Source organism: Gavia stellata, chromosome Z (assembly GCF_030936135.1).
Source record: "Gavia stellata isolate bGavSte3 chromosome Z, bGavSte3.hap2, whole genome shotgun sequence".
Lineage (NCBI taxonomy): Eukaryota > Metazoa > Chordata > Aves > Gaviiformes > Gaviidae > Gavia > Gavia stellata.
The window spans coordinates 703,881-719,046 of record NC_082637.1 but is presented as its reverse complement, the minus strand read 5'-3'; the positions used below and the strand labels follow the sequence as shown (position 1 = coordinate 719,046).

Below are 15,166 nucleotides of genomic sequence, written 5' to 3'. Positions count from 1 at the left end.
GCAAATTGTCTTCTACTTTTATTACTGTTACTGTTACATTATTGTTACTATGACATTATTACTGTTACGTACTCTAATTCTGATTTTATTTAACTCTTAACAGCTCTGACTGGAGTTGGATGCTCTTCATGTTTGGATTTGGGCTGTTCTTTAGCAGATAAAGTGTATACCTCCTTCCAAGAGGTTTTTCTTCTCAAAATCCTACCTAGGAAAGACTCCTGCTATCTAAAGGCTGACAGTTCATTCACAGCTTAACCTCTTGCAAACTGCTTATCTTCAAAATGAATTGCAGAATAAACATAAACCCGTTTTCTTTTTTATTAACAGGAGGAGTCTCGTATCCTCAGGGTAAAGGTGGTTTCTGGCATTGATCTAGCAAAAAAAGACATCTTCGGAGCCAGGTAAGTGTTCTGCATTGACTATTTTATGCATTTAAACAGAACAAACTTAGCAGAGCAAGGATGCTTTATAATTGATTGTTCATAAACATGATGAGAGATCCTATTACTTGATTACAACCAATGCAAATTATGGACTGTGTGTTGGCAAGAAAGCCATTAATCCCAGACGTGGTTGTTCATGACCTCTTTCGCCACAGGAAGCCAATCCCGAGGTCACCATCTGCCTTAGCTCTGTGAGCATGTGAGGAGCAGCTCAAACTTTGGCAGTATTTGGCAATACTTAAAATGACTCCCAGCTATCTCCCCATATGCCCCACATAATGGAAGAAAGACCAAAAGCCAGCAGTACCCTCTGTCCTATTTTGAGGAAGCTCTGCTTTCCCTGCTGGCGCTCAGTACCAGTCTCTCAGGTGCCAGGTGTCAAAGTCTGACTCAGCAGGCAGACAGTGAATTTTCTTGGTCTTGGATGTATCCAGGTGCCACTCTTGCAGTTCCTAAGGATGGTACCTTAGAATCATAGAACATCTCAAGTTGGAAGGGGCCTGTAAAGATCATTGAGTCCACCTTTTAGAGAGAAAGGCAATAAAAGCATTTTCTCCTCTTCAGCCTATGCGACAAGAAGGCTAGCAGTAAGTACTAACGTAGAAAAGAGTTCAGTGAACTGTGCTGACTTGGTGCCTTTCTGTTTGGCTATGGCAAGTCCAGGTTTTCGTTCCAGTTGAGCCTTGAACCACCTTGAGTTTTAAACTGGGGACTTGAGAGGGAAAAGAGAAGTTTTTGGAGTCCCTAAGGCAATCTTCATATGATTGCTTCCCTGTTCATCTGGTATCAAAAGATGGGGTGAACAGACCACAGTTTGCACTGGTCTTTGGCCAAAATAACAGCTGTCAAAAAAGAAAACTGGTTTTAAATGGTCTAGTGGAAAGGTACAGATACTGTCACTTTGTATGTTCTCAGTCTTTTGTTTTGAAAGAATTAGTCACAGGTGTAGGAATAGCTTTTCTCCAAGTCTAGGCTTGCTGTGCAATGACTTAAAGAATCAAATCAGGTAGTAATTGGGGGAGAAACTGGTTCTGAAGCCAGAACGAATGGAAAACAATATTTTTTTTTCCAAAGGTTAATTTAGGTTTGACTTCCTTGCTATCTCAAGCCTAAGTGTGAGGAAATTCTTTACTGCAAATGCTCCAATCTACTTAAAATTTTTTTATCAGTTTGAAATTAGTGGTATCCAATTTAGCTGTTATTGAAATGACTAATTTCTTAATGTATAAATGAGCTTCCCTGTGGATTTTCCTGTATTTCTTTAATGATGCTTACAAATTGTTCATTAGCTTGCATATCTAGCTTGAAACCACATGAAAGCAGCAATTAGAAGTTTAATCAACTTTAATTTTTTTTGTGAAATTTGCAACAAACGTTCCTTTGGTAGCTGTGTGCAGAACATGGTAAGACAAAGCTTTTTTGTTTTCTTTCCACAAATTTGCTTTTTTGAAGAACAGCTTTTGATGCTGACCATAAGCAACAAAAGAAGCAGCTCATGTGTAGATGTAGTCAGACACATAGTGCTTGCTGAGGAGATCCAAGGTAGTACTGTCAATAGTGTCGCTGGGTCGCACTATAGGAGTACTACTGCTTGCTCACAACATTAGCATCTGCCTCATAGACTCCTGCAGTTGGCGTTGAGATGCTGCAGTACCAAAATAAGAGAGGAGGAGCAAATTCTAGGGAAGAGATGGGACTAAGGCACGGAGAAAATAAGATTTCTATTGCAAATACTAACCCTAGAATTGCCATATTTATGTGCTAACTTTGTTTTTTCTAGATCTCATTTAATTTGGCCTTTTCATATGATTACAGATTTTTGGTTTACTTGATATATTTAATTGGCTGGATTTTGTTTCTGTGTTATTTCCAGAGCTTTAAATTTTACCACTTCTTTTGAAAAAAGCAAAGCTAGTGGTTGGAATGTTGAATCTGCACATTAACAGGAACTTCATATAAATATTGAAGTGGTGTGACAAATTCACAGAAGTAATTGGAGAGAAGTGGGAATTTTTTTAGTGTTCATCTTATTCTTTAAAGGATACATTGGAAACTTTACAGCTGAGTCTCTGGCATTGTAGTATCTCCTTCAGCCATACTTCTCATAGAACTTTTGTAAATATTTAAGATGTCGTGTTCAAAAGAACTCCTAAAATTTGGTTAGGAATTGGTAAATTGTAGCAATACCTTTTATCTTTCAAGATGCATAAAGTTAAAACGAAGTGAAATTTGAACTGAGTTCTATTGATGTGGCCCTTAAATATTTAAGTAAATTGGTCTCAAGTCAGTAGGATTGCCATAAAACCAGACAGTTAAAAACATATTCCCAACTTATGTTTTTAACTTTGTTTTAAACAGTTCTTTAGTAAAAGTTGAGGCTAACAGCATCATATATTATAAACTTAGTGAAATGCTTGTATTGCTGTGTCGGCAAGCTGTCAGAAAGTTTTCTTCTTTGGCTAAAGTTCCAATTTAATTTTCTGTTTGTTTTAGGGGCCTTGCATACCTTGCTGAGATATTAACATTTCATGCTGCTTGAATCTTCAGTATGATTTTGAGTTGCTACAGATAGTATCATTCTAACACAGCTGTTGAGAGTGCGTGGTGTAATAACTCCCATTAACAGCTCTGCTGAGGATCAGTATGGAGTAGGTGATTAAATTCTCATTTTGGGGTGATGGAGGAGAAACATGTAATGCTTGACATAAGCAAGAGGATAGGGAAAATTTACGGGCGTTAGAACTGTACACATAGCTTTTGACTGTGTAGTGTGTGTTCAGGATCCCTAAAAAATAGCAGTAACTAATCCTGTCTATGTGTATTTTCGTCTCTTGGTGTGGATGTAGACCCTGACACTCCATCGGTTCCCTGTCCCATAAATAATTTCCATGAGATCACAAATCTCTTTCAAGTTGATTTTGGTTATGGTGTAACTTCTGGCGCACAGCCACAGGCTAACATCGGATGCGGCAGTAAATCCTTTGAATCTGTAAAGGCAGTGGGTGCTGGCTGCTAGGCAGTGGGTGGTAACCGAGACCATTGTCAGCAGATGCGGCAAAGGATGAAATAACTAAGCGGGCCGTGCTGAGGATCATCTTGGTAGGTGCAGAACGCCTCTTGGGGATCAGTAGTGTGGCTGGGGGAAGGAGGAACAGCTGAATTCCGCACTTTCACTCCTGAACGTCCTCTGTGTACTTGTGACAGAAGGTGTCTCTCGCAGCAGCTGTTCTCCTCTTAAATCTTTCTGCTTCCCTCGGTCCTGTTCTTACCTGCAATAGTTGGAGACGGCCTGCCCCAGGATTCCCTTTCCTGCCCTTGGGAGGTGACTACCCAAGTGTCCTCCTGGAGCCTCCCACCCCCGCGGGATGGCGGGCAGGAGCCTGCAGTCGTGCAGGCAGCGGGATTGGGGCTGGATTTATTTGCCTGGGCGCCAGCGCTGCCTTCCAGGCTGCCAGAGAGATAGATGGTCTCTTCCCATCTGCTGAGGGGACACGTGGGTGGAGCAGCAGCCCAGCGATGCAGCGTCTTGGTGGGCAACTGTCCCTCCTGCACGGAAGGTGCCGGAATGGCAGGGAAATGCTGGTGTGGGTGTGCGTCAGCAAGGACAACATGAGGGAGGCACAGGAGCGAAGGTCTGAGGCAGCTCCGCACAACAAGCGGGCTCTGTTTTCGGCAGCTTGCAGATTACATAGGCCTTGCTTTGAAAAATAAACACTTGAGAACAGAGGAAGATGCCTTGTGATTAATCCTGGTGTAGATTTGGACAGGGTTGACTTACGAGGTTGCATTGTGTGTTTGCCGCTGTCACAGCAAAGAGAAAAGAACTCGTCAGCACACAAAGGTGCAACAGCACGGTCTGAGGATTTTAACACACTCATGGTATTCTGCATGCTGTGAAACATTAGGATTTCTGCATGTCGTTCCTAACGGGCACTTCTGGATTACGGACAAATACATGGGTGTTTTCCCTCTTTTCAGAAATTAAATCAACTGTTGAGGACAAATTCCTGATCTTTGTAATGTCCTTTTTGGGAGAAAGAAGGTCAAGTGACTGCTAAATATTTTAGATAGTTACACACTTTAGAATTAGTTAACCTAAAGTCATTTGAAAACATGTTAGAATTGCAAAGTTACGGCCCCAGCAGCTGATGTGCCTCTTCATGGTAGAGTCATGCAGGGCTTAATACTGGGGCAGAGTAGTAAGTTACCATGTAACTGTGAAAGATTAACTACCAGGCATACAGTGCGTTTTCCTTACTGGTTTTAATCAACTTTACCATTATAAAACACTGCCTGTAGGCTTGCAGAGTCTGAAAGCCATTTCTTGGCTGATTAAATCCAAGGAAAGTCTCTTACCAATGTAGAGCACTACAGAAACTAGTATTTTTCTTCCGAAGACTGCAACAATAAAGAAAACTCAGTGCTTTTGATTCTGCTTTTTTGAAGTTCTTTTTGGCTTATGAAATCATTTTGATAGTAACTAATGGTGTATGAGTTCAGAAATTTATAGAATTATGATTACAGTGACACAAAGTGTACTGGAATGTGGAATGAAATAGTAGCTATGAGCAACCCGGGGTGATGGCTAAATGTGATGAATTTCATCTACATAGTTTTAGTTGAGGTGGATGTTAAGGGGCTATAGTTGGTGTAGATATAAGTGGTTTTTTATAACCTGTTTTACGTTTTGCCCTGTAAAATTACAAGTCTTTGATATATACTGATGACTAAGAGATATTGCAAACTGGAATTTTGTGAATTTAGTATTAGCTTTGCATGCTTAACTCTGAAGACACATTACAATCTTGTTGTCTAATGCATCAGCATGTATATTTACCACCTGACACATACTGTATTATAATAGATACATTATTATTTTACATTTATTTCCTTTTGATTCCCTCGCAACTTTAATAATGTAATGACTTAATGAATTCAGCTAGTATTTGTATTCTTGTATGTAATTAAGTAATGCAAATTATAATGTAATTAATCTCAGTTATGCAACATACTGAACAATTACAATTATTTCTTACTATTTTGTTTTTACTCACATATTAGGAATGATGCTATGAGTATCATCATGACTGAGGCTGCACTGTGCAAGTTGCTGCACACAAATGCAGTTACTGCCTAGAGAACCCTGGACTATAAGATGAAATTTCCTTTCGTGAATATCTTTACAGATTACTGAAATCTATGTAGAAGTTATTCTCTAGTGACTTGGTCTCTTTGCTGAGCATGGTCTGCCTCAGTGGACAAGTTTATATCTTTCCCTGAAGGTATGTCCAGTGTAGACTTGGGTTTTTGACTTTTTTTTTTTCCCACTTTTAAAGAATACAGGTAAAATACAGCACTTCTGAAGGTAGCATTGGGTTGGCTCTTGGGTTATTTGGCACAGTGGTGACAGACTTTTATAAATACAGTTTCTGCATATACACACAAATGCACTCACAAGTAATAAAAGTGAATGTATATGTATAAATGAGAGGAAAATGTCTTCTAGTTATTATTGGTTGTGTGAATAAGACACTATGGTGTGGATGTTCTTCTTTAACAGTTTTGGAAAGAAAGGATTGTGTGTATACTGTAAATGGGTGTATCTGATGGAGTTTCTTAGTTGCTGCTTTTGCCTTCTAAATCACAAAGTAAGTGGAAATTGTGGCTCTCTGTAAGTTGAAAAAGGTAGAGTGCTTTTCAGTTAAAATTAGGGATGTTTTTCATTAACAGGGAGCTACACTTCCAATGACATGATAGCTTATTATGGGTTGCCTCTGGGTTTATTGCTTTTACCTGCTCTTTTCTGAAAAGCTGGCAGCCTGAAAGGCACAGCCGAGATGCAAGCCTCTTCTCTGTTCTGATTTCCTGTGTCTAAGATCAGCGGTTTAGCGGCAGTGGTGTTAGAGCTAGGTCATGCAGGCTCCGGGCTTCTGGTGGTATTTTAAATCATACTCCGTACCCCTGGTGAGAACAAGGCTACTTGAAATGTGGCTGAATTCTTTAATTCATGTGTATTCTGTTACTGTGGCTTCGCAATGGAAGGAGAGCACAGGTGACTGTGAATATGCCTTGCAGATGACAAAGATAGCAAACGTTTACCTTTTAGCTATTCTTTTAAGTCCCCTATCACTATTTCTAATCCAGTTTGAGTTATGGGGTATATCGTGGTTTAACTAATGGAAAAACTCTGGTGACAGCTATACCCCTGGAACTATCCCCCCCAGCGAGTGTGCTACCTTGGAACTGAGTATTAAAAACAGTCTGTTCTCCTCCTCGTCCTGATATCTCCTTTGTTATTGAAGTGAGTGTATCTCAAAAATTAACCGGATAATTTTTTAAAATAAGGTGGCTCATAACGAACCGCCTCTGCAGCGCTTCACAAGCGCTGCCCGGGCGAGCGGCCGCGCTCCCTCTGCTGGCTCCTTAACAGGCGGCCCAGCAGGGAAGGCTGTTACCCACAGCTCCTGTTCCCTTAAAATCATTTGCTGTATGTAAAAAGAGACAAAACTCAAACTCTTAAAACTACTTTTTGTGCTGAGCCTAACGACATGGAGTTTGACATCAGCCATTAGTCAAAAATCTTACCCAGTAAAGCGTTACATCAGCGAGATTCACAGAAGTAATTTTTGGAGAAATGTTTCAGTAGTGCAAAATGGCATATATGCCAGGGTGAAAATACTGCATACAGCCTGTCTCGGGGAGTTCCCGGAGGTGGAGCACAACTGGAGAGTTCTGTGTTGCAAACCTCTCAAATGACCAAATTCAACAAAGCCACTTGACTAGATGGCATTTGCTCAAGTAGGATAGAGTTCATACTGTGTTTCTTCTTCCTTTTCCTAGTTGGAAAAAAAAAGTACAGAAAACCACTTTTCTGCTGGTTTAAGGCTTTGAGAAATGGAACATTCAAAGCAATACAGACCTTCCACTTTTTGAGTTTTGTGCAATGCCGTTGATCAATAACAGTGTTTAGTCTTACCCAGAGAGCATATGCTTACTCTCTACCTCTGCTTTGTGCACGCCATAGCTGTTTAATTTTCTCATTTGCCATGGACTTGCTCTGTTTTGAGAGAGCACCGGGCAGTTGAATTTCCCTAGAAAATCTTGGTGTGTTATGGTACTTCAACAAAAATAAGAATCAAATAAGACTTTTTATTCTTGCGAACTTGAATGAGTGCTCTAGTAGGCATTGGGATGAAACCATGATGAGTTCCTTTTTTTAAAATGATTAAAACACATAGCTATTAGTTATAGTATTGCATTGGAGGGGAGACCTTTGCTGGCAGTGTATTCTAAATGAGAGCTTGATTTGCAATGAAAAAGTGGACGTTTTTCTAGTATAGTAGAAATGAATGTGTTATATACAGAGTAGGGGGAAGGAAAGAAACCAGTTGAGAGCTTCATTAAATCTAAACCAAGCTGTACTTCAGAAGGCAAAGAGTAAAAAAAAAAAACCCAAAAAGTTCAGAGGCTGACAGCAAAATACTTGATGGTGTGGATGTCCTGAAGAAGGCATATCTTCGACAAGGTGGCACCTGCGCTACTTAACTGCAGCTAGCACACACAGTTTGTGCTTTACCTATTAAATTAGTATGCTTAAATAAAAACTACATGGCAATCGGAGCAGCCTTGGGCAGATGTTGAAATGAACTCATTCAGCGTTGTTTCTAAAGCAGGTGTGCATGCCTGCCTGGAAAGGAGGAGAAATGGACCAAATGGAGGCAAGGGTGGTTGTTTTCTGAAAGTAGAAGTTGTCAGTGGTAGTACATCCTCAGTAGACGCAATATATAACCTCAGTAATTGCAAGAGCCGGAGCTGTCTCCTTCTTTCTCACTCCTACTGTTCAGTAAGTGCTCTTGTAATTTCTTGTCTTGTTAAGTGTCTCCTGAGAGATTTGCAAGATACATGCTCAAATAATTGTGGTATCAGGTAGTCCTGGGGCAGACCCTTCACTGTTGTTTAGCAGTTTTCCTCGAGACATTATCAATGGTGGTGTTGAAGAAGGGTAAAGAGGCTGCAGTCTGTGTGTTTGCGAGCAACAGAAAGCCCAAGTCCCTGTCCGTCTGCTCCAGCGGCTCATTTCATTCCTGCACCGTAGTTTGACCTTACTCCTTCACTTTATCTGCAGCTGTTCGTAGGGTGACTGGGTTTACACCCTGGTCTCACTGGCGTGACAGAAGGGGACAGCGACCCACGACCTGGTCAGAGGAGCAGTGGGCGATGGCAGAGCAAGCTAAGAGCTCCAGGCACATAATCTCAGACTGTGGTCATGGGGAATGTTTTGGGCTCTACTTCAAGGAAACGTTTGAAGGGACAGCTAAACAAAGACTTGTCCGAAACGTGTGACTAGTGGTGGTGTTACCAGAAGAGATTAAAGCCTGCTCAGAAGAAATATGTTGGATAATAGATACTTTTATTTATGAAACCTCAATGTTGATTTTGCCTCGTATAGGTGAGTGAAGTGACGGAGTGTTAGGCTGCCAAGTGTGGGCATAAGGTGTGTCAGCACGTTTGTTAAATCGGTGCAGGGGTTTTCATTTTAGGCAGGGAGGCTTCCCGCAGGGTGGGTGCGCAGTGGCTCCCCACGCGCGGTGCCTGCGAGGAACCAGCGTGTCAGGTCTGGTTCACTTTCGGTAGCTGGCGGCAGAGGGCACCAGAGAATTTCCTCAGCCCCTACCACCCACTGGTACTCTGATGGCTTTCGAGGAAATCAGGCTTTCATGGTTTTCACCAGAATCAGCAGGGTTTTATCCATTTGTACATAGTATGTTCTTCAGGATGCACTGGGTATATATATTTCAGTAGCTGTAAATGCGGAAATACTGCTCACTCAACTATGCGGTCTTGCCAGTGAGTAAGAGGACTTCGTAATAATTCCTAAAGTTTATAATGTCATAGTGAAAAATAATTTTCATCAGATAATTGCTCAGTAGAAAAGTTTCTGTGCACAGATATAATGCTTAAAATGTTTCTCATTGTTTGAAAAAGGAAGTGCCTGTATTCAGCCACTCAGTTTTTCCACCTGCCTGCTATCTACTGTGATCTCCTAGTTCACCTGAATCTGATATCCTTAAAAGAAAAAGGGGCATGTGGACAAAATCTTCTAAGGAAAACCTTTTGGTCTTAAATATTCGAGGCAGAACTTCTGTCTTTTCTTCCTCTTCTACTGATCATGTTAAATCTTTAAGCAGAATGGACTGAAATGATCAGCAGTCCTACTTTTTTCCTACTTTTTATATATTTAAATTTTTCCGCCTAAACTTAGTAATGTCTCATATCTTATGGCTGAAAGATTGTCCATATCTGACAATCTCCTAGGATGCAATGTGTATTTATTTCTACTTCATTTGAGCTAATCAACAGTCCCAGCATGATTGTATTGTTTCTCCTCTGATAAATGAATATAAACATTGCTACTCTGCTCACCAGTGTGAGCCCATAGCTATGGTTTCATCATGTCTTTCTGGAAAGCATACAGCAGCCATAGGTGGTATTTTATTATGAAAGTCCAGCTGGCTTACCCTTTGTTTGCATGTGCGATGCGAGAACAGCTGTCTATCAAACATGGAGAAGCTTTCTTTGCTGGAGTTTTTCTTTTGTGTGTGAAGTATTTCTTTCTGTCCTAAATTTTCAGGCCTGGGACTGAGCATATGAGGATGTCTGGCACTTTAGATTTCAAATGGCTCTTATTCTATTTTCAATCTTTGTTTAATGAGAATTAGTGCTTATGTTATGTTGGTGTCTCTCTCTCTTAAATGTCCGCAGATCTCCCAAATGAGTCGAACACGTTTTATCGCTCTGTCAACTTTTCACTGAAGTGCCTGTGAAACTTCACTCCTGTAAATTCAGAATAATCTATTGCAATTTGATATTTCTTTTTCCTTTCAAAAAGGAAAATTTTCCTGTTTTTGAAGAAGTAGTAAAACCAATTTTTATTAAAGAAACAATACGAGGCAGGCATTGCAAAATAAAGTTGCTGCTCAATCATTAACCTTTGAAGTTTTGCTTCAGTCTTTCCATTAAACACTGCAGCTTAGTGGAGTCAAATGTTATTGGTAGCAGTACATGTGTCCTTAAGGTGCTCCGTGCCTCTCCCTGTGCGATTCAGAACATGGTGAACAGAACTAGAAGGTGAAATGCCGTATGAATGTGAAGGATCCACAGCTCTTGACACCAAACAGGATGGTAACACTGCTCGTAGGGAGGTACGATTAGACCTTTTGGGACAGCAGGATGGTTCCTCCTTCCATGCCACTCTCTTTGATTCTGCTAACTGACCTTTCTGGGCATTTTGCTCTGAAGCATGAACGACCAGCTGAGGGCTCTGTGGCTTCTTATTTCCCATCCTGTCCTTTTCCAAGGTAGTCTTCCCTCCACTTCCCTGAGGTATGAAGGAGGCCCTAAGAAACAGAGAGCTGGACGAAGTTCCGTAGGAAGGCAGTGAGCAGGCCACAAGGCTAGGGTCATGGCTAGGAAGCGGTATTGCTGCCGAATAGCTTATTTTTTGCATATAGAGCTATTAATTCAGCATGTTCCTACCAGCTGGTGAAACACCAGAATCTGTTTCGGGGCATGTCAGTTTCCTGGACTTTTCCCTTTTCCCATACTCATTTTCCCATCTGTAATTGTAAATTCAGCCATGTCTGTGCCGATAACGTATGAATCTAAATGTTGGTGCAGGTCATGCCTCTCTTGTCCCAAGATACAGGCTGTGATTGTGGTTTGGATCTCTCGTAGATGTCTAGCCTTCAGCTTAAACTCACCTAAAACATTTGACCTCTCCCTTGGACTTGAGCCCTGTGCTGCCTCATGTTTCTCTGTTCACAGTAGCATCACTGACTGTGTTGCATGCCTGCATCGCTTGTGACTCTATGTCCAGTCTGTGAAATGTGCAGGTTTCTTCAGTATAAATTAGTAAGTTGGAGCCCTCCTTGCCTCTCACCATCACACATCTCAATTACTTCCACATCCTGTTTTTATTGCTTGGGTTGGTATACAAGATTCGTTTGTTGCAGAGGGACCAATTTCCCTAACTTGCTGCTTTGACCATGTCACCCTATTTTCTTTCGAAACTACTGCTCTCAAATCTGAGGTTGTTAGCTACTGTCAGCGATTGCTTTGTGAGATGTGGCGCTCTCAATAATCCATTAAACAAGGTTTTGCTTACCGTACTTCAGCTGTGGTGGTCATCATAAAACTCTGTTTCGGTGGTGAAGCTTGCAAATGCCTAGCTAATAGCCAAAGGGACCAGTGCTGATACATATCCCATCACGCTGTCTGGTGCTGTTTGTTGTTTGTTTGTATTCACCCATCTGTTTCCGTTTTATCTCATGGCATGCTTGTGTTGTCCCTTCTTAGGGTCATGGACCATCTTTCAGTTCTGTATTTGTCCAGTACATGGGGGTTTTGCACATTTAAAGACACCACAGCAATTTTTTTGCTTTTACAGAAATTACAATTGAACCAATAATTTATGTAAGTGAAAAACAAAAACAATTTTGAGGTTTGAGAGTCTCCTCAAGTGACAATAAGGTGTGGTCATGAATTGACAGAGACTAACCCGAGTGCTGGGAGCCATGGGCAGACTGTGGCACGTGTGAGGGAGCCCAGGGTGGTTGTTTGAGCCATGCTGGTGCCTGCCAGCACAGGCAGCGCTGGCATGGATGTCCCCAGGAGGGGACAGCTGGGGCAGCAGCAAACCCAAATGGTGGGGAAGGTGGTGTGAGGGTCCTTGTGCTGCCCCTGTAGCTTTACCTTTTGTCCCAACTGCTTACTTGCCCCTCTTGCAATTGTCCAAATCTTCACCTAACTGGTAAAAATAAATACATGAATAAAATCATAATTTATGGTTAAGGATATGCTCCAAGTTTTATGGAAGGTAAGACCAGTGAAGTAGGGAATACAAGTGCTGCAAACAATGCTTTTTGCCCTGAGAAAACTTGGAAGAACATTTTGCATGTCTTTGGTAGCACAGAAGTTATTTTTTTATTGATGAAAGATGTGAGGAGATTCCGACACTACATAACCATGTCAAAACTAATGAAGTTGCTGGAAGCATTTGTCATAAACCCTAGCCCTTTCTGCAGCAGTTCAGTGTTGCCATTGCATTGGAGCAGCCAGGTGTGCATGGGTGGTCAGTACTAGTGATAACGAGTGCAAAACAGTAATTGCTGGTGAGCAACACATGTTGATGCAATTAAGCAGTGATTTTTGTCACTTGTTTCAAGAGGGCTGGCTCTTGCGTGATTAGGTGCAAACTCGTGGCAGTTGAAGCTAACTTAAGTAGCGGCTGCTGTGGTCCTGTTTCCCACTTGCCATGCCATGATGGTGTGGATCTGCTTGCTTGCAGAAGGGCGAGCAGGACTGCATGTCGGTTCAGGGTGATGGTTTGGCTGAAAATGAGCATATGATTGAAGCTGCTTGGTAGCTCATGGATGTGGCGCATCGTCTGGCTGGAGTAGAAAGGACAGGAGGATCACAGCTGCCTGATGTCGGGGACCCTCTCCATTAGCTGTGTGCGGTGACTGGTGTAGCGATAGCTGTGGGTGAAAAGGTGAGTTGATCCCAGTTAGTGGGAGCCAGTGTCTCTTGAGGCGTTTTCCTCAAATGGTCAATTCAAGACAGCCTGCAGTGCCACACTGACTTGTCAGCGTGTCCCCATGCGTGGGGGTGCCCCTCAGTGAGGCAGCCGTTCCTGTCCTGTGCCCACTCTGCGGTGGGCTGAAAGCACCCTGCCTGTGGCAAGGGGGCAAATGCCTTCTCCCCAGCTCTGGAGTCAGGAGAGCAGGACTGGGGGGGCAGCCAGCCCCTGGGGTAGCAGTTTGGCTGGGGGCTGTCACTGCAGTAAAGGCATGGGAGCTGCTGAGGTGGAGAGCTGTAGAAAGCTATGGGCAGCATGAGCCATTGCAGTGTAGGCAAATATGGAGAGAAGAAAGCAGAGAGGAATGCAGACACTTCAAAAAATAACTGCTTTAGCACTAGCGTTTTTTTCCCCAACTTCTCTGTGAGTAACTGGAGCAGGTATAACTTGATGGTTAGTTTTTGTTCAGGTTTTTTTTTTTTGCAATTTTTCTGCTGGCCGATACAGTTTCTGTTGCTGTAAGTGCTTCTGATGTGCGTTAAAAGATGATAGATTCTACATGCATTTGTCATTGTCAGTGAACTAAAGAACTGAGTTGTTTACTTCCTCGCTTTCCCTGACGGAAATCCTGATGCAGGTTTAATATTTGCAAAGGATAGATTTCAGTCAAGATGAGTTTATCCAGAAAGTTTCCTGTATCCCAGTTACTTTTTGTGGGCACAAAAAGCGGGATATAAATGCATCTCAGCCTGTCCCAACTTGTGAGCTCCGTTTTTGAAATAATTTTAAAAAATAGTATCTCAAGGAGCTTGAGTACAGAGGCATGCAATTTATTGTTTCGTGCCTGCTGATGCTACCTGAGAGAAGGAAAAGCATCCACTCAGCTACCTCTGTTCATGTTTTAGGAGGTAATAAATTGTGGATTAGCCCTTTACATTGAATTTTTTGATGCAAGTTGAACCAGGATGCTGTAACTACTCCTTGCTCTGTTTCTGTCTCAGGAGACTCCTGGGCTGGCACCTGTGGTGTTGGGGTGCACAAGCCAGCCCTTAACTTGCCCTCTTTGCACGGAGGGGGATTGGGGGTGTTGAGGCTGGAGCCTGCTGGTATGCAGATTGGCAGGCGTACTGGGGGTGAACATAGGTGCCCTCTTTCGCAAAGACAGGAGCCCTGCTGAGGAGCAGGTTCACTGCTCCAGGGGCCGGATAGGACCAGGCTTGCCACTGGGCCCACAAAGTGCTGTTCTGAATGAGTTTATGGACGCAGACTTCCATTAGCCCAAGTAACCATGCACTGTTTCATAATGTCGGTGAGCCTGCACGGTTGTTGCCTGTGTGACTGCGCAGCTGCCACTTCACCTTGCTTTAAAGCCTGTTTGGTGTCGTGTCGTTGTCCCCCCACCCCCTGGGAAATCATGTATTATAGCTCCATAAATACTGTTCCACTACTGAGGGGGAGGAAAGTGACGTGCACTCTCAGCCCGAAGGTTTATTTTGGACACACTGCCAAGAAACAGTCTTTCTGTATTCTTAGGGCTTCGCTATGGAATCATCGTCGGGTGAGTTAGGGACAGGGTGGCAGCCGTAGCTTTTGGTTCCCTTTTTTAGTAGACTTATTAGAACCGCAAAGAGTATGCAAGTGCATGCCTGCGTGTAGCCCTCGTGACTGGGTATGACAGTCATACCTAAAGAGGGGGGGAGGCAAAGTTATGAGAAAAATTCAGTCTCTTTTCCCTACCCTAGCTAAAATAGAGCTCTCCTGGGTTTGATGTTGATTACGTTTCTACAAAGTGGCAGTTCTATTGGATTACTGTTTTCTGGGCTACAGAAAACAAAGATGCTGGTGTTCTTGTTCTGAGAAATAAATAAAATAATGTCCTTGAACTGTTTTACGAATAGAACTTAAATTAGAAGATATTTCTGTAATGCCTATCAGGACACGTAGTATTTGATTTTCTGCTGTGTAGCAAAAGTAAAAGACCCTGGATGTGTAACTGAGGTTTGGCTCTGCTTTTCTGTTCCTTGCTCTTCCAAACAGTATGAAAAGGATTGCAATTTTGAACTCCTTTGTAAAGAGCTTTGAAGTAGATATGTGGAAGTGCTGCTGTAGAACTTTTGTGAATAAATATATAATACTATCTTAATTG

The 15,166-nt window shown here is 42.3% G+C and overlaps 1 protein-coding gene across 4 annotated transcripts in view; it reads left to right on the top strand.

Moving 5' to 3' along the window:
* The first annotated feature begins 333 nt into the window (after nucleotides 1-333).
* Nucleotides 334-15,166, top strand: part of NEDD4L (NEDD4 like E3 ubiquitin protein ligase) — a 149,031-nt gene continuing 134,198 nt past the window's right edge. For 2 of the 4 annotated variants that reach the window (XM_009810283.2, XM_009810282.2), the window contains exon 1: nucleotides 337-401. The gene's annotated coding sequence lies outside the window, so the exon portion shown is untranslated. Of the gene's footprint in view, nucleotides 402-15,166 lie in introns of all 4 variants that reach the window. The other 2 variants (XM_009810281.2, XM_059833770.1) reach the window with 2 other exon arrangements.